This window comes from Panicum virgatum, chromosome 4N, assembly GCF_016808335.1.
Source record: "Panicum virgatum strain AP13 chromosome 4N, P.virgatum_v5, whole genome shotgun sequence".
Classification (NCBI taxonomy): Eukaryota; Viridiplantae; Streptophyta; class Magnoliopsida; order Poales; family Poaceae; genus Panicum; species Panicum virgatum.
Genome location: NC_053148.1, coordinates 40,710,245 through 40,719,869, shown reverse-complemented (window position 1 = coordinate 40,719,869; position 9,625 = coordinate 40,710,245). Strand labels below are relative to the sequence as shown.

The window sequence follows — 9,625 nt, the reverse complement described above, 5'->3', positions numbered from 1 at the left end:
AACTAGTAGGGGAAATAAACAAAGAAAAAATATGAGAAGATAACCAAACAGAGCTGATTCTAGAAAGTTGAATAAGTAGTTGCTAGCCTCACCAAGTTTAGGAGCCAAGCTCTTCATCCCTTGTTCAATTCCAATGCCACCCCCATGCATGCAGAGCTATGTGAGCTCCCAAAATTAACCTACAGTGATCATCAGCCAACCGTCCATCCAAGCAGCTAAAGATTATTAACAGCAAGCGATTAACCATTCCGATAGCTAGGGTTAGGGTTTCCTCCTTGCAATTAACCCAACAAACTGATCATGCATCCTCCAACCAAAATCACCATTAGATAATCTTACTACAAGAAGCCAATTAATATTATTGCAACAAAATGCAATGCTCATATATACGCTAGCCCTATATATGCGGTACGGTAGTGATGACGATGAGCGAGCAAACCCTAGGCCAGCCGCCTTCGTCCTCGCCGCCGGCATGAACACGTGCAATGCAGCAGGTAACCAGTGGCGGTGCTGGGCTACTGCCACGACGACACGGACAGCAGCGGCCGCGTCTGCCACCCGAGGAAGCACGCGCCGCGCGCCTCCTGCACGAGGTAGCCCTCCGACGGGTAGTGCAGCCGCAGCAGCAGCCGCGCCTGCGACACGGCGAACGCGCTGAGCGGCCGCTCCGCGAACCCGGCGGCGCGGGCCGCGGCTCCCCACAGCTCGAGCCCGCGCCACCACCTCGCGCCGGCGGGGCCCAACGAGGCCTCGATCTCCCTGCCGAGCACCTCCTGCTCCACAGCCAGCCGCTCCCGGCTCCCCGGCGGCACAGTCGCCTCGAGCGCCTCGAAGACCGCCGAGTAGTGATCCATGGCCACCGCGGCCCGCTGGTGCAGGTCGTCGATGCGGTCGTAGCCCCCACCGACTGTCTCCCTCTCCGCGATGGTCACCACGGCGGGGGCCATGGCCTTCACCCACTTCAAGAAGGCGGCGACCTCGTCCTGCCCGCCCAGCTTGTGCAGGAACATGATGCAGTTCACGGCGAGCGTCTCGTCCTGGTGAAGCTCCAGGCTCGTGGCCCCACTCGAAGCGGTCGTGGTGCTCCCGCTGGCGACCTGCTGGTGGGTGGCGGCGCAGGAGAGCAGGAGCGGCGTGAAGTGGAAGGGGAGATGGATGGAGCGCGCGAAGGCGCGGAGGCGGCTGCCGGTGCGGAGGAGGGTGTCGCGGTCGGCGCCGGCGCCGGTGATGCGGACCTCCGGCGGGCCCGCCGCCGGGTCGGCGCGCTCGGCGATCGCCTGGAGGAGAGGCGGCCACTGCACGCCGTGCGCGGCGTCGAGGTCGAGGATGTGGATGCGGCGCGCGCCCTCGACGGCGTCGAGGATCGCCTGGTTCGCCGTCAGGTGCGCGAAGCGCAGGAAGGGCGCGATTTGGTTGAAGGCCAGGTAGGCGCTCGACGACACCGGCCGCGCGCCGGCGGGCGCCAGGCCCGGCGCGACGCGGCCCGCGGCGGCCCTGGCGTCCGCCCGGAGCGCGAGCGCGCGGGCGAAGTGGTAGGCGAGGCGGTCGGCCGCGTCCGCGCGCGGGGACGCCGTGGACAGCAGGACCCCGGCGGCGCGGCGCGCGGCGGGGAGGTCCCCGCGCTGCAGCAGGTCGGCGGAGGCCAGCACGAGGTCCCGCGCGGAGGGCGCCGCTGCGGCCGCGAGGACGCCGCCGCCGCTGTTGCTGCCGTTCTTGGTGTCATTGTTGTTGTCGGTGTCGGCGGAGGAGGAGTGGTGGTGGAGTGAGCCGAGCATAGCTTCGACGGTTCCCGGCTGCAGCTAGCTTCGTTCTGCTTCACCGGCGCGAGCCCGCGGACGAGCGGCGGCGGCGGCGGCGGCGGCCGGAGTCGGCGGTGGTGGCAGGCGAGGAGCATGAGGGGGTGGAGGAGGAGGAGGAGGGCGTGCATCTCCTGGCAGGTTTAATAGGGGAGCACGACGTCCAGCAGCGGCAGCGGCAGCATCTGGGCTCGCAGCTGCAGCATCCGTGACAGGACATCCTCATCTGCCAAAAATACAGAGGTGTTGAGAGAGAGAGATACTGCAGCAGCTCAGCTATACACAGTAGCTTGCCACTACCTACTCAGCCATAGCCTAGGCCATGTTTGGATGATGTTACGAAAACTTTTGCACTAAAAGACGAATGCATGCATGAAATACTAAACGAAGTTTATTTGCAAAACCTTTTTAGAAATGGGTGTAACTTTTCGAGACGAATCTAATGAGCAAAGTTTCATCATGATTGGCTACAGTGATGCTACAGTAACCGCGCTTAATCATCCTCTAATCATGAGGTCAAAGACCTCATTAAGTAGAGCAACTGCTACAGTACCACAGTTGTGGAGGTAATTTTGTAATTAGACTTTATTTAATACCCCTAATTAGTAGTCAAAACATCGTTTCTCTCTCATCAAAATTTTTTCACACTCCAACCAAACATGGCCCTAGCTAGGAAGCTAGTAGTAGCTACCAGCTAGTAGATGCACTGTGCAAACTCAGAGAAGGAAGAGAGAGGGGGAGGAGCTGGTAGAGAGAGAAGGGGGGTGCTTTCTCTCTCTAGAAATGGAAGGGGGAGGGGAAAGGTGGCATGCAGCAATGCAAGGGGTGAGTGAGTGTGCTGGGAGTGGGAGTTGTCTTTTATCCGGTGGACTGTGGTGTGTATCATCTGGGGAGCCTGAGTGGAATCTAAAACATTCCAAGGATTGGTGTCGGTGAGGTGGGTCTAAAGAACCAAAGATTCAGATATAAAGAGCTAATTAAGATAACTAATACCACTACTATCTCTCTCTAGGAAAAATCATATATGAAGAGCTACTAATACTACTCTCTCTACTCTATGGCCCCGTTCACTTCCCAAAAAGTTTGCTACCGTAATTGTCACATCGAATTTTCGAACACATGCATGGAGTATTAAATGTAGTTGAAAAAATAACTAATTACACAGTCTAACTGATTAGCACGAGATGAATCTTTTAAGCTTAATTAGTTCATGATTAGATATTATTTGTCAAGTAACAACGAACTGTACTACAGTAATTTTTCATCCCAAAATCGCGAACTGAACGGGGCCTATGTATAGATATAGAAAAACTACTAGTTGCATGATGTACCAAGCTACCTTTAGATTAGTACTATAGCGAGATGGACGGGTGGATGGACTGATGAGCATTGTACATCTGTGTGCGTGTACGTTGGATCCAATGCCATAGACAGCTAGGAGACCTCAGCGATGATCATTTGGCGTCCCTCGTGCGCTTGTGAGTATACTTAAACATGTAGTGCAATATTTCGTGTGTATTTGGTAGGTTTTACACAGGTTCTTTGAGGTGTCATACGTTTCTTGAGCGCCCAACGTAATTGCAGGTTCAGCACATGAGCATATGAAAAACTCATGAATTGTTATGACAATGAAATCAGGCATCATGAATGCAAATGCAATACGTATCCGTTGAGTTCGATATATATGAATGAAAAAAGAGGATCGTCAAACATAGAAAATTTGGGTATGTAGCTAGCCACATTCTTATTTTTGTGTGGGAAAGTTAAATTAGCATCTAAAGAGGAAAAAGTACAAAGCAATTTTTTCTCTGAAATCTTTGTGAAATTAGCCAACTCTACTGAAATATCCACTCTGTATACATTAACTTTATAGCAGTTACACATTCTTTTTTCTTTTTCTAAGATGACTAAATCGAATCAATTACAAACATGCTGAAGAAAATCAATGGTTACCGGTTGATTTATGTATCTCAACCTCAGTATTAGCTTGCATGGATTCTTAAGAATTGTGAAATATATATACAGATTTTTTCAACTATAAGTAGTATCAAGTAAATTTTTAAAAAGGACCCTTTATATCAGCAGCTCATGATGCCATGCACACAAGAATAGTAGAATACAATATTTCAAGTAGCCAAATCACTATGTTAAATGATTACAAATTATCTATTACTGTGGATGGGACATGGAGAGAGAAAACCCGTCTTGTGTAACATGCTAATAAGTTGCAATACATATAATCAAACGAGTACACCTTAAACTTATTTTCGGTGGCGCCATCTAAGACTGTAAACTCTTAAACTGCATTGCTATGTCTGCAAACTTGTTAAGTCTGCCACTCGAGATCCAAATTAAAGTATTAAACCATCATAATTACCACAAGCTTAATCTATGTGGCACGCAAACATGGCTCCAACTATGCAAAGCCATGAGCATGTACGCAGTAAAGCATGGAACATCCTACGCTTCATGCAAGAGTGTCACATATCTCACTTCTTGATATGATAAATTGAACCTCAAATAACACAATTAACAAGTGTGAGGATCTGGATGCATGCTTAAAGATGAATACAAGAACCTGTCAAACAAGTCCAAGAGACCCCGGTGTATTTTACTCTAATCATCGTTTTCTACCCGAGAACCAAAATATATACTGATGACAAGAAAGTAGTTCTGTGTCAACCACTTTGAGTTGACCACCTTTGATTGACCAAACAAGTTGGACGGCTGACCATATTTTCTGAGGCAATAATATTTTTCCAAAACTGTTGGCCCTCTACAAAGTTAAAAATGTCCCTAAGAATCCAGTTTGACATTCTAATTAAAAGGTTTACGAAAAGCACAGCTACATATATATTTTGGTCATTAGACAGTTAAGAAACTACTCTGAGCGGGCTTGCTTTTATCGATCTGTTTGTGCCTAATGATGACACGGATCTTCCACGCTTTTATTGTTCTCGACGCTATCATCTAAAGGTTTAGCTTTGAGTTGGAAGTAACAGTACAAGCATAAATGCATGGCTTTTGACACCAGCAATTCTTCTTAGTTACCTTGCTTAGTGTGAGAACACTTGCTGATCTGGATGGTATAGCCAATTTGGAACCCTTTAATCATTAGGAAGCCTCAGGAGACTCCCTTTCCAAAAGGTTTGCACACCAATATAATATATAATATTTATAGTTTCCGACGATTTGGAGGGTCATCTCTCTCTCTCTGTACATACACGCAATGCTTTAAATGGGTGAATAGAGACTAGACAGAGCCGACTCTCCAACCATGGGCTTGTTTGGTTCTTTCAACTTTTGTAGCGCACGCAGTTCGAGAAAAAAATCTCACAGCATAGAGTGCTAAATGAAGTCTATTTGCAAAATCTTTTTAGGAATAGACGTAACTTTTCGCGACGAATCTAATAACGATAATTAATCAATGATTGCTACAGTGATGCTACAGTAACCATCCTCTAATCGCGCGGTCAAAAGCTTTATTAGACTCTTCAAGATCACTAGCACGGAGGTTTTGAAGTTGGTTTTGTAAATTGTCTTTGTTTGACACCGTAATTAATGGTCAAAGTGTCACTATTTACTAGCACGCTACAAAAGTAACCCGAACCAAACAGGTCCATATCATGTTTTGTCCCATGGTAGGATCTCCATTGATGGCCCCGGCCCTGAGGTAGGCGACGACTCTCTTGCGAGAAGAAGAGCACGCCACATCCTCACCTGGCCCTCGCCGTGTCAGTGCTGCACATTGCACACACATGATAGCACGCGTTGTAACCACAAGCAACCTGCAGCTACACTCGTCCCTGGATTGGCTACTACGTTGTTGCAGGATCACATGCAAGCAATCCTGTCCCAAACTACAGTAGTGCAAGCAGGGTGTGTAAGCATGCTGATGCATGATAGAGGAAGAGGGAGGGGCAGTGAGGACTCACATCCAAGGCATCTTGACACAAGACATCAGCAAAGAAATGGAATATTGCAGCAGCCTGGGGTGATAGCTGTGAATGTGAGGCAGCATGACACTGGGCGGCCTTGGATGGAATGTCTCAGTCCCCATATGAGGCAATCTATCATCACATCCACCTGCACACCATCATTACCCACCAAAAGGGACATGTGCCTCTGTGTCAAGCAGCAGATACGATCCCTTGCTTCCAACCCTGCACAAAAATTTTGTACAAATCCTTTTATATATGCCTTCATCAGGATCGGATGTATATACACACATGCATATGCATATATGCAGAGAGAGAGAGAGAGAGCGCATACAGCAGTAGCCAAAAGAAACAAAGGATGAGGGGAGAGATCTTATCCCTTGTGGCAAGAGGGAAGAGATCTTTGCATGTGTGTGCAAGGCCTAGACTACCACTGGCACTACTTGTGATATTGTGTTGTGAGTTCCCTTGTGTAAAACTTCTGCAGCAAAAGAATCTACTCTCTCCTCGTCCTGCCTATGCTGCTGCGGCATGCTCTCATACTACCTCTGCAAGGAATGCAGTAGTATCAAGAGAAGGGGAAACTTGGCATGAGGCGACTGTGGGCAGGAAAGTGAGTGAGAAATGCCCAAAGTGAGCAAGGCAACAAGCAGAAGCGGCTAGCTCACTCTCTCTCATGCGCCTCTCACTCTCACCCAGTAGAAATAAAAAGAAAAAGAAAAAACTTGTGAAGACTTTACCTTCTAGTGCATTAAACGCTGCGATTTGACATGTTCTAAAATCTAACCCCCTCGTACAGCATCTCTCTCTCTCTCTCCCTCTTGAGTAGTCTCTTGAACAGCTCCTAATATGGAGCATGTCTTTGTGTGAGAGTGAGTGAGAAAGAGGAAGCTGATCGATGTTTGGAGAGGTCTTGTTGCTTGGGATCAAGTTTAAGTAGCTCTAGGAGCACACTCTTGAGTGGAGTTGAAGGAAGGAAAAGCCAGGCCGGCTATGAGGGGGAGCACTCAAGAACAGATGGGGACCAAAGGTCCGTGTGCATGCCAAAAGGAGAGATAAATTAACAAAGGATTATATTAGCCTAAAGAGGACATGGTAATAGCTAACACAAAACAAATCTACAAAGGTATATTGCCCCCACTCATATTGTTTTTTTGCTGCCACCTTTTTGCATAGCCTTTTCTATATATTCTCTCTCCCTCTCCCTCTCCCTCTCCCTCCCCTCTTCCTCTGTCTCTCTCATAATCCTATGTAGCCAGCCAATGGTTGAACTTGCTATGAGTGCAAAGTGTTCCATGTGGTTCCTGCCAGAGAGACTTGACATCTGATGTAATGCAACAGATAGAAGGATTGCTTCTTTGGGGTTTAACACTTGCAGCACACCTGAAACCATTGGTAACTGCATAGCCATGCATCAATGCATCAGTAGCTTTCTCCGCTCTCTGCAAAGACAGATGCAGCGAACGAAACCTCACACACTCCAGTTCGATCCCATCAGATCACACCCAACAACTCCTTGCCCAGTTCCCAACAACACACCACGACACATGAATGAGGCAAAAGTCAAACGAACAAACATCTTTCAGAATCTTCTCCAGGGCTCTAAAGTCAAGGGTCAGAGCATGCTCCAATGTGCGCATCGGGGGGTCACAGTCGTCTCACGGAAACACATGAGAGAAGGACCAGATCTTTTACATGCATGATGAGATATACCATGCACACCAACACAAGGAAGGAAAGAGAGGTGATGAACTGAGCTCGCAAGAGTCAAAAACAAAAGATAGAATGAAAGATAATATGAAGAACATTACACTATGAGGACCGAGCTGGGGCTCGGTTGGCTAGCCCCCACCCGCGTTCGACGCCGGCCGGCGCGCGGTGCCTTACCCTCCTTCTTAAATGATGCTCCAGTGCTCGCTGATTTAAAAAAAACAACATTACACTATAGCTCTTGTAGGAAGACAGCATCCTTAAGGCAGTGTTTAGTTCATGAATTTTTTTTGAATTTGGGTACTGTAGCACTTTCGTTGTTATTTGGCAATTAATGTCTAATTATGGACTAATTAGGTTTAAAAGATTCATCTCGTCATTTACAGTTGAACTATGTAGTTAGTTATTTTTTTCAACTACATTTAATGTTTTATGCATATATCTGAAGATTCAATGTGACGGGTACTGTAGGAAAATTTTTGGAAACTAAACAAGGCCTAAGTATGCATGTCCAAAAGTGAGATTACCTATACAACTAGGAGTATCCATGCACTCAAGTGTGAGATTAGTCATGCAGGTAATTACCTTTTTGGAGAAGCTTTAGGACATGTTTAGAAATAATGAAGAAAAAGCATGCAGTTTTTGTAGCCCAATGGATGCTCTTTAATGTAAACACATGGAAAATGAACATCTAATAAAGAAATAAAACTGCAACGAGATAATAGACTAGATGGCTGAAGTGATATGTTATCACACTAACCCGGAGTAGGACCAGTTAACAACAACCTAGGAAACCTCACTTAAGGGGCAAGAAACTAGCCAGAAACACCAAAATATAATCTTATTCTAATAAATACAGCCCCAGCATATTAGATAATATAGGAAGTTATATTAATATATATACCTTACCAGAAGATAAGCTCAAACAAAGACTTCAACCTAACTTGAAAGTCGATGTGCCATTCTGGCAACTTGTATATATTCTCATGCGTGCAGTTCAAAAAAAATATTCCCATGATAATAAAACTTGCATTGTGAACAGTAGGCTAATTTTTTCCTTTTTTGATAGATATTTTATTGAAAGATAATTTTTCCTTTTCATATAAACTTTTATAGACATAGCCCATCGAGTACTGTACTTGCTTTGAAGTGTAGAAGCTTCTAAGCGTGGTCATGAGCGAGATCAAGTCATCATCACCAGCACGAATATCCACTAATTTTCAATATATATGAATCGAAGGATAACTAAGAAAAAGAGATGCTCGGCTGTTATTGTTGGAGTAAATCTATCATTGGCCGGCTGCTCAACGGTCCACGTACGCTCACCTGATGAACATAATGCGGCTCATATATGCACAAAGTTCTTTTGCATAAAATATTGGTGGCGCATGACACGGCCTTTCTTTTCCATGGTCTTGGTATCCAAGGTACACAACTCTTGGCGTGAATCTACATGGCTCGTGTTTAAAATGCATGTACTATCTTTGTCACTACTAGAAAACGGCCTTGGGCACCGGCTGAGAAAGGCCAAAGGCACCGGTTTCCCAACCGGTGCCCCGCAACCACGACCATTGGCCTCTACTTAAGACACCGAGTTTTTCAACCGGTGCCTTAGGCCTCCATTGGTACCGGTTAGAAATACCAGCCAGTACCAAAGAGGCTGCCTCGCTAACGTAAGGTGGCAGCCCCTTTGGTACCGGTTGGTATTTCCAACCGGTACCAATGACCTTTTCCCTTTTTTTCCCAAATCCAGTTTTGTTTGTTCTATTTATTACTGTTTATTCTTTTATAATTGCTAAACGCACTCAAGCTCTACAGTACTCTACGTTCATTGGTTGTTCGTGTTCGTTTTCAGAGAATATTTGAAACTAACTAAAAGTGAAATGCGAGCATATAATTAAGCTAATTACATGAACTAATATATTTATAAATTTACAAACATCAAGGCATAATGTTTAAACATATTTACAAATGTACAAGTCATGTTAGCCGTCCAACTACTAGTCCCCTCAGGATGTCGATGAAAGTCCTCTATCGATGTGACCGTCGTGGTAGAACTCGCCTCTAGGATCCAAGATCTCGTTCAAAATGAATCCGGCGAGCTGCTCGCACACGGCGTTGATCCGATCAGTAGAGTAACATTCATCCCCCATTTGAGACATCTGTCATTTAGGAAAAAAG

The 9,625-nt window shown here is 46.3% G+C and overlaps 1 pseudogene; it reads right to left on the bottom strand.

The window, feature by feature from the left end:
• Nucleotides 1-239: 239 nt before the first annotated feature.
• On the bottom strand, nucleotides 240-6,675 carry LOC120669723 (annotated as a pseudogene).
• Nucleotides 6,676-9,625: the final 2,950 nt, after the last annotated feature.